Raw genomic sequence first — 17,640 nt, forward strand, 5'->3', positions numbered from 1 at the left:
CTAAGAACACTCGCGGTGTCCTGAAATGTTCGTAAATTAACAAAATGGGGGTGTCCTGAGGACGCTGTCCGTATTGATCGCTGGCAAGTTGAATGTGTTCTAAGAACACTCGCGGTGTCCTGAAATGTTTGTAAATTAACAAAATGGGGGTGTTCTGAGGACGCTGTCCGTATTGTTCTCTGGCAAGTTGAATGTGTTCTAAGAACACTTGTGGTGTCCTGAAATGTTCGTAAATAAACAAAATGGGGGTGTCCTGAGGACGGTGTCCGTATTTTTCTCTGGCAAGTTGAATGTGCTCTAAGAACACTTGTGTTGTCCTGAAATGTTCGTAAATAAACAAAATGTGGGTGTCCGGAGGACGCTGTCCATATTGTTCGCTGACAAGTTGAATGTGTTCTAAGAACACTTGCGGTGTCCTGAAATGTTCGTAGATAAACAAAATGGGCGTGTCCTGAGGACGCTGTCAGTATTGTTCTCTGGCAAGTTGAAAGTGTTCTAAGAACACTCGCGGTGTCTTGAAATGTTAAATGGGGGTGTCCTGAGGACGCTGTCTGTATTGTTTCTCGCGGTGTCCTAAAATGTTCGTAAATAAACAAAATGGGGGTGTCCTGAGGACGCTGTATGTATTGATCTCTGGCAAGTTGAAAGTGTTCTAAGAACACTTGCGGTGTCCTGAAATGTTCGTAAATTAACAAAATGGGGGTGTTCTGAGGACGCTGTCTGTATTGTTCTCTGGCAAGTTGAATGTGTTCTATAAACACTTGTGATGTCCTGAAATGTTCTTAAATAAACAAAATGGGGGTGTTCTGAGGACACTGTTCGTATTGTTTGCTGGCAAGTTGAAAGTTTTCCAAGAACACTCGTGGTGTCCACTAAATGTTCGTAAATTAACAAAATGGGGGTTTCCTGAGGACGCTGTCCGTATTGTTCCCTGGCAAGTTGAATGTGTTCTAAGAACACTCGCGGTGTCCTGAAATGTTCCAAAATTAACAAAATGGGGGTGTTCTGAGGACGCTGTCGGTATTGTTCGCTGACAAGTTGAATGTGTTCTAAGAACACTTGCGGTGTCCTGAAATGTTCGTAGATAAACAAAATGGCTGTGTCCTGAGGACGTTGTCAGTATTGTTCTCTGGCAAGTTGAAAGTGTTCTAAGAACACTCGCGGTGTCTTGAAATGTTAAATGGGGGTGTCCTGAGGACGCTGTCTGTATTGTTCGCTGGCAAGTTGAATGTGTTCTAAGAACACTCGCGGTGTCCTAAAATGTTCGTAAATAAACAAAATGGGGGTGTCCTGAGGACGCTGTATGTATTGTTCTCTGGCAAGTTGAAAGTGTTCTAAGAACACTTGTGGTGTCCTGAAATGTTCGTAAATTAACAAAATGGGGGTGTTCTGAGGACGCTGTCTGTATTGTTCTCTGGCAAGTTGAATGTGTTCTATAAACACTTGTGATATCCTGAAATGTTCGTAAATTAACAAAATGGGGGTGTCCTGAGGAAGCTGTCCGTTTGTTCTCTGGCAAGTTGAATGTGTTCTAAGAACACTTGCAGTGTCCTGAAATGTTCGTAAATTAACGAAATGGGGGTGTTCTGAATACGCTGTCGGTATTGTTCTTTGGCAAGTTGAATGTGTTCTAAGAACACTTGTGGTGTCCGTTAAATGTTCGTAAATTAACAAAATGGGGATGTTCTGAGGACGCTGTCCGTATTGTTCTCTGGCAAGTTGAATGTGTTCTAAGAACACTCGTGGTGTCTTAAAATGTTCGTAAATAAACAAAATGGAGGTGTCCTGAGGACGCTGTCCGTATTGTTCTCTGGCAAGTTGAATGTGTTCTAAGAACACTTGTGGTGTCCTGAAATGTTCGTAAATAAACAAAATGGGGGTGACCTGAGGACGGTGTCCGTATTTTTCTCTGGCAAGTTGAATGTGTTCTAAGAACACTGGCGGTGTCCTGAAATGTTTGTAAATTAACAAAATGGGGGTGTCCTGTGGACGCTGTCCGTATTGTTCACTGGCAAGTTGAATGTGTTCTAAGAACACTTGCGGTGTCCTGAAATGTTCGTAAATAAACAAAATGGGGGTGTCCTGAGGACGCCGTCCGTATTGTTCTCTGGCAAATTGAAAGTGTTCTAAGAACACTCGCGGTGTCCTGAAATATTAAATTGGGGTGTACTGAGGACGCTGTCCGTATTGTTCACTGGCAAGTTAAATGTGTTCTAAGAACACTCGCGGTGTCCTGAAATGTTCGTAAAAAAACAAAATGGGGGTGTCCTGAGGATGCTGTCTGTATTGTTCACTGGCAAGTTGAAAGTGTTCTAAGAACACTCGTGGTGTCCTGAAATGTTCGTAAATTAACAAAATGGGGGTGTCCTGAGGACGCTGTCCGTATTGATCGCTGGCAAGTTGAATGTGTTCTAAGAACACACGCGGTGTCCTGAAATGTTTGTAAATTAACAAAATGGGGGTGTTCTGAGGATGCTGTCCGTATTGTTCTCTGGCAAGTTGAATGTGTTCTAAGAACACTTGTGGTGTCCTGAAATGTTCGTAAATAAACAAAATGGGGGTGTCCTGAGGACGGTGTCCGTATTTTTCTCTGGCAAGTTGAATGTGCTCTTAGAACACTTGTGTTGTCCTGAAATGTTCGTAAATAAACAAAATGTGGGTGTCCGGAGGACGCTGTCCATATTGTTCGCTGACAAGTTGAATGTGTTCTAAGAACACTTGCAGTGTCCTGAAATGTTCGTAGATAAACAAAATGGGCGTGTCCTGAGGACGCTGTCAGTATTGTTCTCTGGCAAGTTGAAAGTGTTCTAAGAACACTCGCGGTGTCTTGAAATGTTAAATGGGGGTGTCCTGAGGACGCTGTCTGTATTGTTTCTCGCGGTGTCCTAAAATGTTCGTAAATAAACAAAATGGGGGTGTCCTGAGGACGCTGTATGTATTGTTCTCTGGCAAGTTGAAAGTGTTCTAAGAACACTTGCGGTGTCCTGAAATGTTCATAAATTAACAAAATGGGGGTGTCCTGAGGAAGCTGTCCGTATTGTTCGCTGGGAAGTTGAATGTGTTCTAAGAACACTTGCGGTGTCCTGAAATATTCGTAAATTAACAAAATGGGGGTGTTCTGAGGACGCTGTCTGTATTGTTCTCTGGCAAGTTGAATGTGTTCTATAAACACTTGTGATGTCCTGAAATGTTCTTAAATAAACAAAATGGGGGTGTTCTGAGGACACTGTTCGTATTGTTTGCTGGCAAGTTGAAAGTGTTCCAAGAACACTCGTGGTGTCCACTAAATGTTCGTAAATTAACAAAATGGGGGTGTCCTGAGGACGCTGTCTGTATTGTTCCCTGGCAAGTTGAATGTGTTCTAACAACACTCGCGGTGTCCTGAAATGTTCCTAAATTAACAAAATGGGGGTGTTCTGAGGACGCTGTCCGTATTGTTCGCTGGAAAGCTAAAAGTGGTCTAAGAACACTTGTGGTGTCCGTTAAATGTTCGTAAATTAACAAAATGGGGGTGTTCTGAAGACGCTGTCTGTATTGTTCTTTGGCAAGTTGAATGTGTTCTAAGAACACTTGTGGTGTCCGTTAAATGTTCGTAAATTAACAAAATGGGGGTGTTCTGAGGACGCTGTCCGTATTGTTCTCTGGCAAGTTGAATGTGTTCTAAGAACACTCGTGGTGTCCTAAAATGTTCGTAAATAAACAAAATGGAGGTGTCCTGAGGACGCTCTCCTTATTGTTCTCTGGCAAGTTGAATGTGTTCTAAGAACACTTGTGGTGTCCTGAAATGTTCGTAAATAAACAAAATGGGGGTGACCTGAGGACGGTGTCCGTATTTTTCTCTGGCAAGTTGAATGTGTTCTAAGAACACTGGCGGTGTCCTGAAATGTTTGTAAATTAACAAAATGGGGGTGTCCTGAGGACGGTGTCCGTATTTTTCTCTGGCAAGTTGAAAGTGTTCTAAGAACACTCGCGGTGTCCTGAAATATTAAATTGGGGTGTACTGAGGACGCTGTCCGTATTGTTCACTGGCAAGTTAAATGTGTTCTAAGAACACTCGCGGTGTCCTGAAATGTTCGTAAAAAAACAAAATGGGGGTGTCCTGAGGATGCTGTCTGTATTGTTCACTGGCAAGTTGAAAGTGTTCTAAGAACGCTTGCGGTGTCCTGAAATGTTCGTAAATTAACAAAATGGGGGTGTCCTGAGGACGCTGTCCGTATTGATCGCTGGCAAGTTGAATGTGTTCTAAGAACACACGCGGTGTCCTGAAATGTTTGTAAATTAACAAAATGGGGGTGTTCTGAGGACGCTGTCCGTATTGTTCTCTGGCAAGTTGAATGTGTTCTAAGAACACTTGTGGTGTCCTGAAATGTTTGTAAATAAACAAAATGAGGGTGTCCTGAGGACGGTGTCCGTATTTTTCTCTGGCAAGTTGAATGTGCTCTAAGAACACTTGTGTTGTCCTGAAATGTTCGTAAATAAACAAAATGTGGGTGTCCGGAGGACACTGTCCATATTGTTCGCTGACAAGTTGAATGTGTTCTAAGAACACTTGCGGTGTCCTGAAATGTTCGTAGATAAACAAAATGGGCGTGTCCTGAGGACGCTGTCAGTATTTTTCTCTGGCAAGTTGAAAGTGTTCTAAGAACACTCGCGGTGTCTTGAAATGTTAAATGGGGGTGTCCTGAGGACGCTGTCTGTATTGTTCGCTGGCAAGTTGAATGTGTTCTAAGAACACTCGCGGTGTCCTAAAATGTTCGTAAATAAACAAAATGGGGGTGTCCTGAGGACGCTGTATGTATTGTTCTCTGGCAAGTTGAAAGTGTTCTAAGAACACTTGCGGTGTCCTGAAATGTTCATAAATTAACAAAATGGGGGTGTCCTGAGGAAGCTGTCCGTATTGTTCGCTGGGAAGTTGAATGTGTTCTAAGAACACTTGCGGTGTCCTGAAATGTTTGTAAATTAACAAAATGGGGGTGTTCTGAGGACGCTGTCCGTATTGTTCTCTGGCAAGTTGAATGTGTTCTATAAACACCTGTGATGGCCTGAAATGTTCGTAAATTAACAAAATGGGGGTGTTCTGAAGACGCTGTCCGTATTGTTCTTTGGCAAGTTGAATGTGTTCTAAGAACACTTGCGGTGTCCTGAAATGTTCGTAAATTAACAAAATGGGGGTGTCCTGAGGAAGCTGTCCGTTTGTTCTCTGGCAAGTTGAATGTGTTCTAAGAACACTTGCAGAGTCCTGAAATGTTCGTAAACTAACAAAATGGGGGTGTTCTGAGGACGCTGTCCGTATTGTTCGCTGGCAAGCTAAAAGTGTTCTAAGAACACTTGTGGTGTCCGTTAAATGTTCGTAAATTAACAAAATGGGGGTGTTCTGAATACACTGTCTGTATTGTTCTTTGGCAAGTTGAATGTGTTCTAAGAACACTTGTGGTGTCCGTTAAATGTTCGTAAATTAACAAAATGGGGGTGTTCTGAGGACGCTGTCCTTATTGTTCTCTGGCAAGTTGAATGTGTTCTAAGAACACTCGTGGTGTCCTAAAATGTTTGTAAATAAACAAAATGGAGGTGTCCTGAGGACGCTGTCCGTATTGTTCTCTGGCAAGTTGAATGTGTTCTAAGAACACTGGCGGTGTCCTGAAATGTTTGTAAATTAACAAAATGGGGGTGTCCTGTGGACGCTGTCCGTATTGTTCGCTGGCAAGTTGAATGTGTTCTAAGAACACTTGCGGTGTCCTGAAATGTTCGTAAATAAACAAAATTGGGGTGTCCTGAGGACGCCGTCCGTATTGTTCTCTGGCAAGTTGAAAGTGTTCGAAGAACACTCGCGGTGTCCTGAAATATTAAATTGGGGTGTACTGAGGACGCTGTCCGTATTGTTCACTGGCAAGTTAAATGTGTTCTAAGAACACTCGCGGTGTCCTGAAATGTTCGTAAAAAAACAAAATGGGGGTGTCCTGAGGATGCTGTCTGTATTGTTCACTGGCAAGTTGAAAGTGTTCTAAGAACACTCGCGGTGTCCTGAAATGTTCGTAAATTAACAAAATGGGGGTGTCCTGAGGACGCTGTCCGTATTGATCGCTGGCAAGTTGAATGTGTTCTAAGAACACTCGCGGTGTCCTGAAATGTTTGTAAATTAACAAAATGGGGGTGTTCTGAGGACGCTGTCCGTATTGTTCTCTGGCAAGTTGAATGTGTTCTAAGAACACTTGTGGTGTCCTGAAATGTTCGTAAATAAACAAAATGGGGGTGTCCTGAGGACGGTGTCCGTATTTTTCTCTGGCAAGTTGAATGTGCTCTAAGAACACTTGTGTTGTCCTGAAATGTTCGTAAATAAACAAAATGTGGGTGTCCGGAGGACGCTGTCCATATTGTTCGCTGACAAGTTGAATGTGTTCTAAGAACACTTGCGGTGTCCTGAAATGTTCGTAGATAAACAAAATGGGCGTGTCCTGAGGACGCTGTCAGTATTGTTCTCTGGCAAGTTGAAAGTGTTCTAAGAACACTCGCGGTGTCTTGAAATGTTAAATGGGGGTGTCCTGAAGACGCTGTCTGTATTGTTTCTCGCGGTGTCCTAAAATGTTCGTAAATAAACAAAATGGGGGTGTCCTGAGGACGCTGTATGTATTGTTCTCTGGCAAGTTGAAAGTGTTCTAAGAACACTTGCGGTGTCCTGAAATGTTCATAAATTAACAAAATGGGGGTGTCCTGAGGAAGCTGTCCGTATTGTTCGCTGGGAAGTTGAATGTGTTCTAAGAACACTTGCGGTGTCCTGAAATGTTCGTAAATTAACAAAATGGGGGTGTTCTGAGGACGCTGTCTGTATTGTTCTCTGGCAAGTTGAATGTGTTCTATAAACACTTGTGATGTCCTGAAATGTTCTTAAATAAACAAAATGGGGGTGTTCTGAGGACACTGTTCGTATTGTTTGCTGGCAAGTTGAAAGTGTTCCAAGAACACTCGTGGTGTCCACTAAATGTTCGTAAATTAACAAAATGGGGGTGTCCTGAGGACGCTGTCCGTATTGTTCCCTGGCAAGTTGAATGTGTTCTAAGAACACTCGCGGTGTCCTGAAATGTTACAAAATTAACAAAATGGGGGTGTTCTGAGGACGCTGTCGGTATTGTTCGCTGACAAGTTGAATGTGTTCTAAGAACACTTGCGGTGTCCTGAAATGTTCGTAGATAAACAAAATGGCCGTGTTCTGAGGACACTGTTCGTATTGTTTGCTGGCAAGTTGAAAGTGTTCCAAGAACACTCGTGGTGTCCACTAAATGTTCGTAAATTAACAAAATGGGGGTGTCCTGAGGACGCTGTCCGTATTGTTCCCTGGCAAGTTGAATGTGTTCTAAGAACACTCGCGGTGTCCTGAAATGTTACAAAATTAACAAAATGGGGGTGTTCTGAGGACGCTGTCGGTATTGTTCGCTGACAAGTTGAATGTGTTCTAAGAACACTTGCGGTGTCCTGAAATGTTCGTAGATAAACAAAATGGCCGTGTCCTGAGGACGTTGTCAGTATTGTTCTCTGGCAAGTTGAAAGTGTTCTAAGAACACTCGCGGTGTCTTGAAATGTTAAATGGGGGTGTCCTGAGGACGCTGTCTGTATTGTTCGCTGGCAAGTTGAATGTGTTCTAAGAACACTCGCGGTGTCCTAAAATGTTCGTAAATAAACAAAATGGGGGTGTCCTGAGGACGCTGTATGTATTGTTCTCTGGCAAGTTGAATGTGTTCTATAAACACTTGTGATATCCTGAAATGTTCGTAAATTAACAAAATGGGGGTGTCCTGAGGAAGCTGTCCGTTTGTTCTCTGGCAAGTTGAATGTGTTCTAAGAACACTTGTGGTGTCCTGAAATGTTCGTAAATAAACAAAATGGGGGTGACCTGAGGACGGTGTCCGTATTGTTCGCTGGAAAGCTAAAAGTGTTCTAAGAACACTTGTGGTGTCCGTTAAATGTTCGTAAATTAACAAAATGGGGGTGTTCTGAAGACGCTGTCCGTATTGTTCTTTGGCAAGTTGAATGTGTTCTAAGAACACTTGTGGTGTCCGTTAAATGTTCGTAAATTAACAAAATGGGGGTGTTCTGAGGACGCTGTCCGTATTGTTCTCTGGCAAGTTGAATGTGTTCTAAGAACACTCGTGGTGTCCTAAAATGTTCGTAAATAAACAAAATGGAGGTGTCCTGAGGACGCTCTCCGTATTGTTCTCTGGCAAGTTGAATGTGTTCTAAGAACACTTGTGGTGTCCTGAAATGTTAGTAAATAAACAAAATGGGGGTGTTCTGAATACGCTGTCGGTATTGTTCTTTGGCAAGTTGAATGTGTTCTAAGAACACTTGTGGTGTCCGTTAAATGTTCGTAAATTAACAAAATGGAGATGTTCTGAGGACGCTGTCCGAATTGTTCTCTGGCAATTTGAATGTGTTCTAAGAACACTCGTGGTGTCCTAAAATGTTCGTAAATAAACAAAATGGAGGTGTCCTGAGGACGCTGTCCGTATTGTTCTCTGGCAAGTTGAATGTGTTCTAAGAACACTTGTGGTGTCCTGAAATGTTCGTAAATAAACAAAATGGGGGTGACCTGTGGACGCTGTCCGTATTGTTCACTGGCAAGTTGAATGTGTTCTAAGAACACTTGCGGTGTCCTGAAATGTTCGTAAATAAACAAAATTGGGGTGTCCTGAGGACGCCGTCCGTATTGTTCTCTGGCAAATTGAAAGTGTTCTAAGAACACTCGCGGTGTCCTGAAATATTAAATTGGGGTGTACTGAGGACGCTGTCCGTATTGTTCACTGGCAAGTTAAATGTGTTCTAAGAACACTCGCGGTGTCCTGAAATGTTTGTAAAAAAACAAAATGGGGGTGTCCTGAGGATGCTGTCTGTATTGTTCACTGGCAAGTTGAAAGTGTTCTAAGAACACTCGTGGTGTCCTGAAATGTTCGTAAATTAACAAAATGGGGGTGTCCTGAGGACGCTGTCCGTATTGATCGCTGGCAAGTTGAATGTGTTCTAAGAACACACGCGGTGTCCTGAAATGTTTGTAAATTAACAAAATGGGGGTGTTCTGAGGACGCTGTCCGTATTGTTCTCTGGCAAGTTGAATGTGTTCTAAGAACACTTGTGGTGTCCTGAAATGTTCGTAAATAAACAAAATGGGGGTGTCCTGAGGACGGTGTCGTATTTTTCTCTGGCAAGTTGAATGTGCTCTTAGAACACTTGTGTTGTCCTGAAATGTTCGTAAATAAACAAAATGTGGGTGTCCGGAGGACGCTGTCCATATTGTTCGCTGACAAGTTGAATGTGTTCTAAGAACACTTGCAGTGTCCTGAAATGTTCGTAGATAAACAAAATGGGCGTGTCCTGAGGACGCTGTCCGTATTGTTCCCTGGCAAGTTGAATCTGTTCTAAGAACACTCGCGGTGTCCTGAAATGTTCCAAAATTAACAAAATGGGGGTGTTCTGAGGATGCTGTCGGTATCGTTCGCTGACAAGTTGAATGTGTTCTAAGAACACTTGCGGTGTCCTGAAATGTTCGTAGATAAACAAAATGGCCGTGTCCTGAGGACGTTGTCAGTATTGTTCTCTGGCAAGTTGAAAGTGTTCTAAGAACACTCGCGGTGTCTTGAAATGTTAAATGGGGGTGTCCTGAGGACGCTGTCTGTATTGTTCGCTGGCAAGTTGAATGTGTTCTAAGAACACTCGCGGTGTCCTAAAATGTTCGTAAATAAACAAAATGGGGGTGTCCTGAGGACGCTGTATGTATTGTTCTCTGGCAAGTTGAAAGTGTTCTAAGAACACTTGTGGTGTCCTGAAATGTTCGTAAATTAACAAAATGGGGGTGTTCTGAGGACGCTGTCTGTATTGTTCTCTGGCAAGTTGAATGTGTTCTATAAACACTTGTGATATCCTGAAATGTTCGTAAATTAACAAAATGGGGGTGTCCTGAGGAAGCTGTCCGTTTGTTCTCTGGCAAGTTGAATGTGTTCTAAGAACACTTGCAGTGTCCTGAAATGTTCGTAAATTAACAAAATGGGGGTGTTCTGAATACGCTGTCGGTATTGTTCTTTGGCAAGTTGAATGTGTTCTAAGAACACTTGTGGTGTCCGTTAAATGTTCGTAAATTAACAAAATGGGGATGTTCTGAGGACGCTGTCCGTATTGTTCTCTGGCAAGTTGAATGTGTTCTAAGAACACTCGTGGTGTCCTAAAATGTTCGTAAATAAACAAAATGGAGGTGTCCTGAGGACGCTGTCCGTATTGTTCTCTGGCAAGTTGAATGTGTTCTAAGAACACTTGTGGTGTCCTGAAATGTTCGTAAATAAACAAAATGGGGGTGACCTGAGGACGGTGTCCGTATTTTTCTCTGGCAAGTTGAATGTGTTCTAAGAACACTGGCGGTGTCCTGAAATGTTTGTAAATTAACAAAATGGGGGTGTCCTGTGGACGCTGTCCGTATTGTTCACTGGCAAGTTGAATGTGTTCTAAGAACACTTGCGGTGTCCTGAAATGTTCGTAAATAAACAAAATTGGGGTGTCCTGAGGACGCCGTCCGTATTGTTCTCTGGCAAATTGAAAGTGTTCTAAGAACACTCGCGGTGTCCTGAAATATTAAATTGGGGTGTACTGAGGACGCTGTCCGTATTGTTCACTGGCAAGTTAAATGTGTTCTAAGAACACTCGCGGTGTCCTGAAATGTTCGTAAAAAAACAAAATGGGGGTGTCCTGAGGATGCTGTCTGTATTGTTCACTGGCAAGTTGAAAGTGTTCTAAGAACACTCGTGGTGTCCTGAAATGTTCGTAAATTAACAAAATGGGGGTGTCCTGAGGACGCTGTCCGTATTGATCGCTGGCAAGTTGAATGTGTTCTAAGAACACACGCGGTGTCCTGAAATGTTTGTAAATTAACAAAATGGGGGTGTTCTGAGGACGCTGTCCGTATTGTCCTCTGGCAAGTTGAATGTGTTCTAAGAACACTGGCGGTGTCCTGAAATGTTTGTAAATTAACAAAATGGGGGTGTCCTGAGGACGGTGTCCGTATTTTTCTCTGGCAAGTTGAAAGTGTTCTAAGAACACTCGCGGTGTCCTGAAATATTAAATTGGGGTGTACTGAGGACGCTGTCCGTATTGTTCACTGGCAAGTTAAATGTGTTCTAAGAACACTCGCGGTGTCCTGAAATGTTCGTAAAAAAACAAAATGGGGGTGTCCTGAGGATGCTGTCTGTATTGTTCACTGGCAAGTTGAAAGTGTTCTAAGAACGCTTGCGGTGTCCTGAAATGTTCGTAAATTAACAAAATGGGGGTGTCCTGAGGACGCTGTCCGTATTGATCGCTGGCAAGTTGAATGTGTTCTAAGAACACACGCGGTGTCCTGAAATGTTTGTAAATTAACAAAATGGGGGTGTTCTGAGGACGCTGTCCGTATTGTTCTCTGGCAAGTTGAATGTGTTCTAAGAACACTTGTGGTGTCCTGAAATGTTTGTAAATAAACAAAATGGGGGTGTCCTGAGGACGGTGTCCGTATTTTTCTCTGGCAAGTTGAATGTGCTCTAAGAACACTTGTGTTGTCCTGAAATGTTCGTAAATAAACAAAATGTGGGTGTCCGGAGGACACTGTCCATATTGTTCGCTGACAAGTTGAATGTGTTCTAAGAACACTTGCGGTGTCCTGAAATGTTCGTAGATAAACAAAATGGGCGTGTCCTGAGGACGCTGTCAGTATTTTTCTCTGGCAAGTTGAAAGTGTTCTAAGAACACTCGCGGTGTCTTGAAATGTTAAATGGGGGTGTCCTGAGGACGCTGTCTGTATTGTTCGCTGGCAAGTTGAATGTGTTCTAAGAACACTCGCGGTGTCCTAAAATGTTCGTAAATAAACAAAATGGGGGTGTCCTGAGGACGCTGTATGTATTGTTCTCTGGCAAGTTGAAAGTGTTCTAAGAACACTTGTGGTGTCCTGAAATGTTCGTAAATTAACAAAATGGGGGTGTTCTGAGGACGCTGTCTGTATTGTTCTCTGGCAAGTTGAATGTGTTCTATAAACACTTGTGATATCCTGAAATGTTCGTAAATTAACAAAATGGGGGTGTCCTGAGGAAGCTGTCCGTTTGTTCTCTGGCAAGTTGAATGTGTTCTAAGAACACTTGCAGTGTCCTGAAATGTTCGTAAATTAACGAAATGGGGGTGTTCTGAATACGCTGTCGGTATTGTTCTTTGGCAAGTTGAATGTGTTCTAAGAACACTTGTGGTGTCCGTTAAATGTTCGTAAATTAACAAAATGGGGATGTTCTGAGGACGCTGTCCGTATTGTTCTCTGGCAAGTTGAATGTGTTCTAAGAACACTTGTGGTGTCCGTTAAATGTTCGTAAATTAACAAAATGGGGGTGTTCTGAGGACGCTGTCCGTATTGTTCTCTGGCAAGTTGAATGTGTTCTAAGAACACTCGTGGTGTCCTAAAATGTTCGTAAATAAACAAAATGGAGGTGTCCTGAGGACGCTCTCCGTATTGTTCTCTGGCAAGTTGAATGTGTTCTAAGAACACTTGTGGTGTCCTGAAATGTTAGTAAATAAACAAAATGGGGGTGTTCTGAATACGCTGTCGGTATTGTTCTTTGGCAAGTTGAATGTGTTCTAAGAACACTTGTGGTGTCCGTTAAATGTTCGTAAATTAACAAAATGGAGATGTTCTGAGGACGCTGTCCGAATTGTTCTCTGGCAATTTGAATGTGTTCTAAGAACACTCGTGGTGTCCTAAAATGTTCGTAAATAAACAAAATGGAGGTGTCCTGAGGACGCTGTCCGTATTGTTCTCTGGCAAGTTGAATGTGTTCTAAGAACACTTGTGGTGTCCTGAAATGTTCGTAAATAAACAAAATGGGGGTGACCTGTGGACGCTGTCCGTATTGTTCACTGGCAAGTTGAATGTGTTCTAAGAACACTTGCGGTGTCCTGAAATGTTCGTAAATAAACAAAATTGGGGTGTCCTGAGGACGCCGTCCGTATTGTTCTCTGGCAAATTGAAAGTGTTCTAAGAACACTCGCGGTGTCCTGAAATATTAAATTGGGGTGTACTGAGGACGCTGTCCGTATTGTTCACTGGCAAGTTAAATGTGTTCTAAGAACACTCGCGGTGTCCTGAAATGTTTGTAAAAAAACAAAATGGGGGTGTCCTGAGGATGCTGTCTGTATTGTTCACTGGCAAGTTGAAAGTGTTCTAAGAACACTCGTGGTGTCCTGAAATGTTCGTAAATTAACAAAATGGGGGTGTCCTGAGGACGCTGTCCGTATTGATCGCTGGCAAGTTGAATGTGTTCTAAGAACACACGCGGTGTCCTGAAATGTTTGTAAATTAACAAAATGGGGGTGTTCTGAGGACGCTGTCCGTATTGTTCTCTGGCAAGTTGAATGTGTTCTAAGAACACTTGTGGTGTCCTGAAATGTTCGTAAATAAACAAAATGGGGGTGTCCTGAGGACGGTGTCGTATTTTTCTCTGGCAAGTTGAATGTGCTCTTAGAACACTTGTGTTGTCCTGAAATGTTCGTAAATAAACAAAATGTGGGTGTCCGGAGGACGCTGTCCATATTGTTCGCTGACAAGTTGAATGTGTTCTAAGAACACTTGCAGTGTCCTGAAATGTTCGTAGATAAACAAAATGGGCGTGTCCTGAGGACGCTGTCCGTATTGTTCCCTGGCAAGTTGAATCTGTTCTAAGAACACTCGCGGTGTCCTGAAATGTTCCAAAATTAACAAAATGGGGGTGTTCTGAGGATGCTGTCGGTATTGTTCGCTGACAAGTTGAATGTGTTCTAAGAACACTTGCGGTGTCCTGAAATGTTCGTAGATAAACAAAATGGCCGTGTCCTGAGGACGTTGTCAGTATTGTTCTCTGGCAAGTTGAAAGTGTTCTAAGAACACTCGCGGTGTCTTGAAATGTTAAATGGGGGTGTCCTGAGGACGCTGTCTGTATTGTTCGCTGGCAAGTTGAATGTGTTCTAAGAACACTCGCGGTGTCCTAAAATGTTCGTAAATAAACAAAATGGGGGTGTCCTGAGGACGCTGTATGTATTGTTCTCTGGCAAGTTGAAAGTGTTCTAAGAACACTTGTGGTGTCCTGAAATGTTCGTAAATTAACAAAATGGGGGTGTTCTGAGGACGCTGTCTGTATTGTTCTCTGGCAAGTTGAATGTGTTCTATAAACACTTGTGATATCCTGAAATGTTCGTAAATTAACAAAATGGGGGTGTCCTGAGGAAGCTGTCCGTTTGTTCTCTGGCAAGTTGAATGTGTTCTAAGAACACTTGCAGTGTCCTGAAATGTTCGTAAATTAACAAAATGGGGGTGTTCTGAATACGCTGTCGGTATTGTTCTTTGGCAAGTTGAATGTGTTCTAAGAACACTTGTGGTGTCCGTTAAATGTTCGTAAATTAACAAAATGGGGATGTTCTGAGGACGCTGTCCGTATTGTTCTCTGGCAAGTTGAATGTGTTCTAAGAACACTCGTGGTGTCCTAAAATGTTCGTAAATAAACAAAATGGAGGTGTCCTGAGGACGCTGTCCGTATTGTTCTCTGGCAAGTTGAATGTGTTCTAAGAACACTTGTGGTGTCCTGAAATGTTCGTAAATAAACAAAATGGGGGTGACCTGAGGACGGTGTCCGTATTTTTCTCTGGCAAGTTGAATGTGTTCTAAGAACACTGGCGGTGTCCTGAAATGTTTGTAAATTAACAAAATGGGGGTGTCCTGTGGACGCTGTCCGTATTGTTCACTGGCAAGTTGAATGTGTTCTAAGAACACTTGCGGTGTCCTGAAATGTTCGTAAATAAACAAAATTGGGGTGTCCTGAGGACGCCGTCCGTATTGTTCTCTGGCAAATTGAAAGTGTTCTAAGAACACTCGCGGTGTCCTGAAATATTAAATTGGGGTGTACTGAGGACGCTGTCCGTATTGTTCACTGGCAAGTTAAATGTGTTCTAAGAACACTCGCGGTGTCCTGAAATGTTCGTAAAAAAACAAAATGGGGGTGTCCTGAGGATGCTGTCTGTATTGTTCACTGGCAAGTTGAAAGTGTTCTAAGAACACTCGTGGTGTCCTGAAATGTTCGTAAATTAACAAAATGGGGGTGTCCTGAGGACGCTGTCCGTATTGATCGCTGGCAAGTTGAATGTGTTCTAAGAACACACGCGGTGTCCTGAAATGTTTGTAAATTAACAAAATGGGGGTGTTCTGAGGACGCTGTCCGTATTGTCCTCTGGCAAGTTGAATGTGTTCTAAGAACACTGGCGGTGTCCTGAAATGTTTGTAAATTAACAAAATGGGGGTGTCCTGAGGACGGTGTCCGTATTTTTCTCTGGCAAGTTGAAAGTGTTCTAAGAACACTCGCGGTGTCCTGAAATATTAAATTGGGGTGTACTGAGGACGCTGTCCGTATTGTTCACTGGCAAGTTAAATGTGTTCTAAGAACACTCGCGGTGTCCTGAAATGTTCGTAAAAAAACAAAATGGGGGTGTCCTGAGGATGCTGTCTGTATTGTTCACTGGCAAGTTGAAAGTGTTCTAAGAACGCTTGCGGTGTCCTGAAATGTTCGTAAATTAACAAAATGGGGGTGTCCTGAGGACGCTGTCCGTATTGATCGCTGGCAAGTTGAATGTGTTCTAAGAACACACGCGGTGTCCTGAAATGTTTGTAAATTAACAAAATGGGGGTGTTCTGAGGACGCTGTCCGTATTGTTCTCTGGCAAGTTGAATGTGTTCTAAGAACACTTGTGGTGTCCTGAAATGTTTGTAAATAAACAAAATGGGGGTGTCCTGAGGACGGTGTCCGTATTTTTCTCTGGCAAGTTGAATGTGCTCTAAGAACACTTGTGTTGTCCTGAAATGTTCGTAAATAAACAAAATGTGGGTGTCCGGAGGACACTGTCCATATTGTTCGCTGACAAGTTGAATGTGTTCTAAGAACACTTGCGGTGTCCTGAAATGTTCGTAGATAAACAAAATGGGCGTGTCCTGAGGACGCTGTCAGTATTTTTCTCTGGCAAGTTGAAAGTGTTCTAAGAACACTCGCGGTGTCTTGAAATGTTAAATGGGGGTGTCCTGAGGACGCTGTCTGTATTGTTCGCTGGCAAGTTGAATGTGTTCTAAGAACACTCGCGGTGTCCTAAAATGTTCGTAAATAAACAAAATGGGGGTGTCCTGAGGACGCTGTATGTATTGTTCTCTGGCAAGTTGAAAGTGTTCTAAGAACACTTGCGGTGTCCTGAAATGTTCATAAATTAACAAAATGGGGGTGTCCTGAGGAAGCTGTCCGTATTGTTCGCTGGGAAGTTGAATGTGTTCTAAGAACACTTGCGGTGTCCTGAAATGTTTGTAAATTAACAAAATGGGGGTGTTCTGAGGACGCTGTCCGTATTGTTCTCTGGCAAGTTGAATGTGTTCTATAAACACCTGTGATGTCCTGAAATGTTCGTAAATTAACAAAATGGGGGTGTTCTGAAGACGCTGTCCGTATTGTTCTTTGGCAAGTTGAATGTGTTCTAAGAACACTTGCGGTGTCCTGAAATGTTCGTAAATTAACAAAATGGGGGTGTCCTGAGGAAGCTGTCCGTTTGTTCTCTGGCAAGTTGAATGTGTTCTAAGAACACTTGCAGAGTCCTGAAATGTTCGTAAACTAACAAAATGGGGGTGTTCTGAGGACGCTGTCCGTATTGTTCGCTGGCAAGCTAAAAGTGTTCTAAGAACACTTGTGGTGTCCGTTAAATGTTCGTAAATTAACAAAATGGGGGTGTTCTGAATACACTGTCTGTATTGTTCTTTGGCAAGTTGAATGTGTTCTAAGAACACTTGTGGTGTCCGTTAAATGTTCGTAAATTAACAAAATGGGGGTATTCTGAGGACGCTGTCCTTATTGTTCTCTGGCAAGTTGAATGTGTTCTAAGAACACTCGTGGTGTCCTAAAATGTTTGTAAATAAACAAAATGGAGGTGTCCTGAGGACGCTGTCCGTATTGTTCTCTGGCAAGTTGAATGTGTTCTAAGAACACTGGCGGTGTCCTGAAATGTTTGTAAATTAACAAAATGGGGGTGTCCTGTGGACGCTGTCCGTATTGTTCGCTGGCAAGTTGAATGTGTTCTAAGAACACTTGCGGTGTCCTGAAATGTTCGTAAATAAACAAAATTGGGGTGTCCTGAGGACGCCGTCCGTATTGTTCTCTGGCAAGTTGAAAGTGTTCTAAGAACACTCGCGGTGTCCTGAAATATTAAATTGGGGTGTACTGAGGACGCTGTCCGTATTGTTCACTGGCAAGTTAAATGTGTTCTAAGAACACTCGCGGTGTCCTGAAATGTTCGTAAAAAAACAAAATGGGGTGTCCTGAGGATGCTGTCTGTATTGTTCACTGGCAAGTTGAAAGTGTTCTAAGAACACTCGCGGTGTCCTGAAATGTTCGTAAATTAACAAAATGGGGGTGTCCTGAGGACGCTGTCCGTATTGATCGCTGGCAAGTTGAATGTGTTCTAAGAACACTCGCGGTGTCCTGAAATGTTTGTAAATTAACAAAATGGGGGTGTTCTGAGGACGCTGTCCGTATTGTTCTCTGGCAAGTTGAATGTGTTCTAAGAACACTTGTGGTGTCCTGAAATGTTCGTAAATAA

This window comes from Ambystoma mexicanum, chromosome 6p, assembly GCF_040938575.1.
Source record: "Ambystoma mexicanum isolate Mex_15411 chromosome 6p, UKY_AmexF1_1, whole genome shotgun sequence".
Taxonomy (NCBI): domain Eukaryota; kingdom Metazoa; phylum Chordata; class Amphibia; order Caudata; family Ambystomatidae; genus Ambystoma; species Ambystoma mexicanum.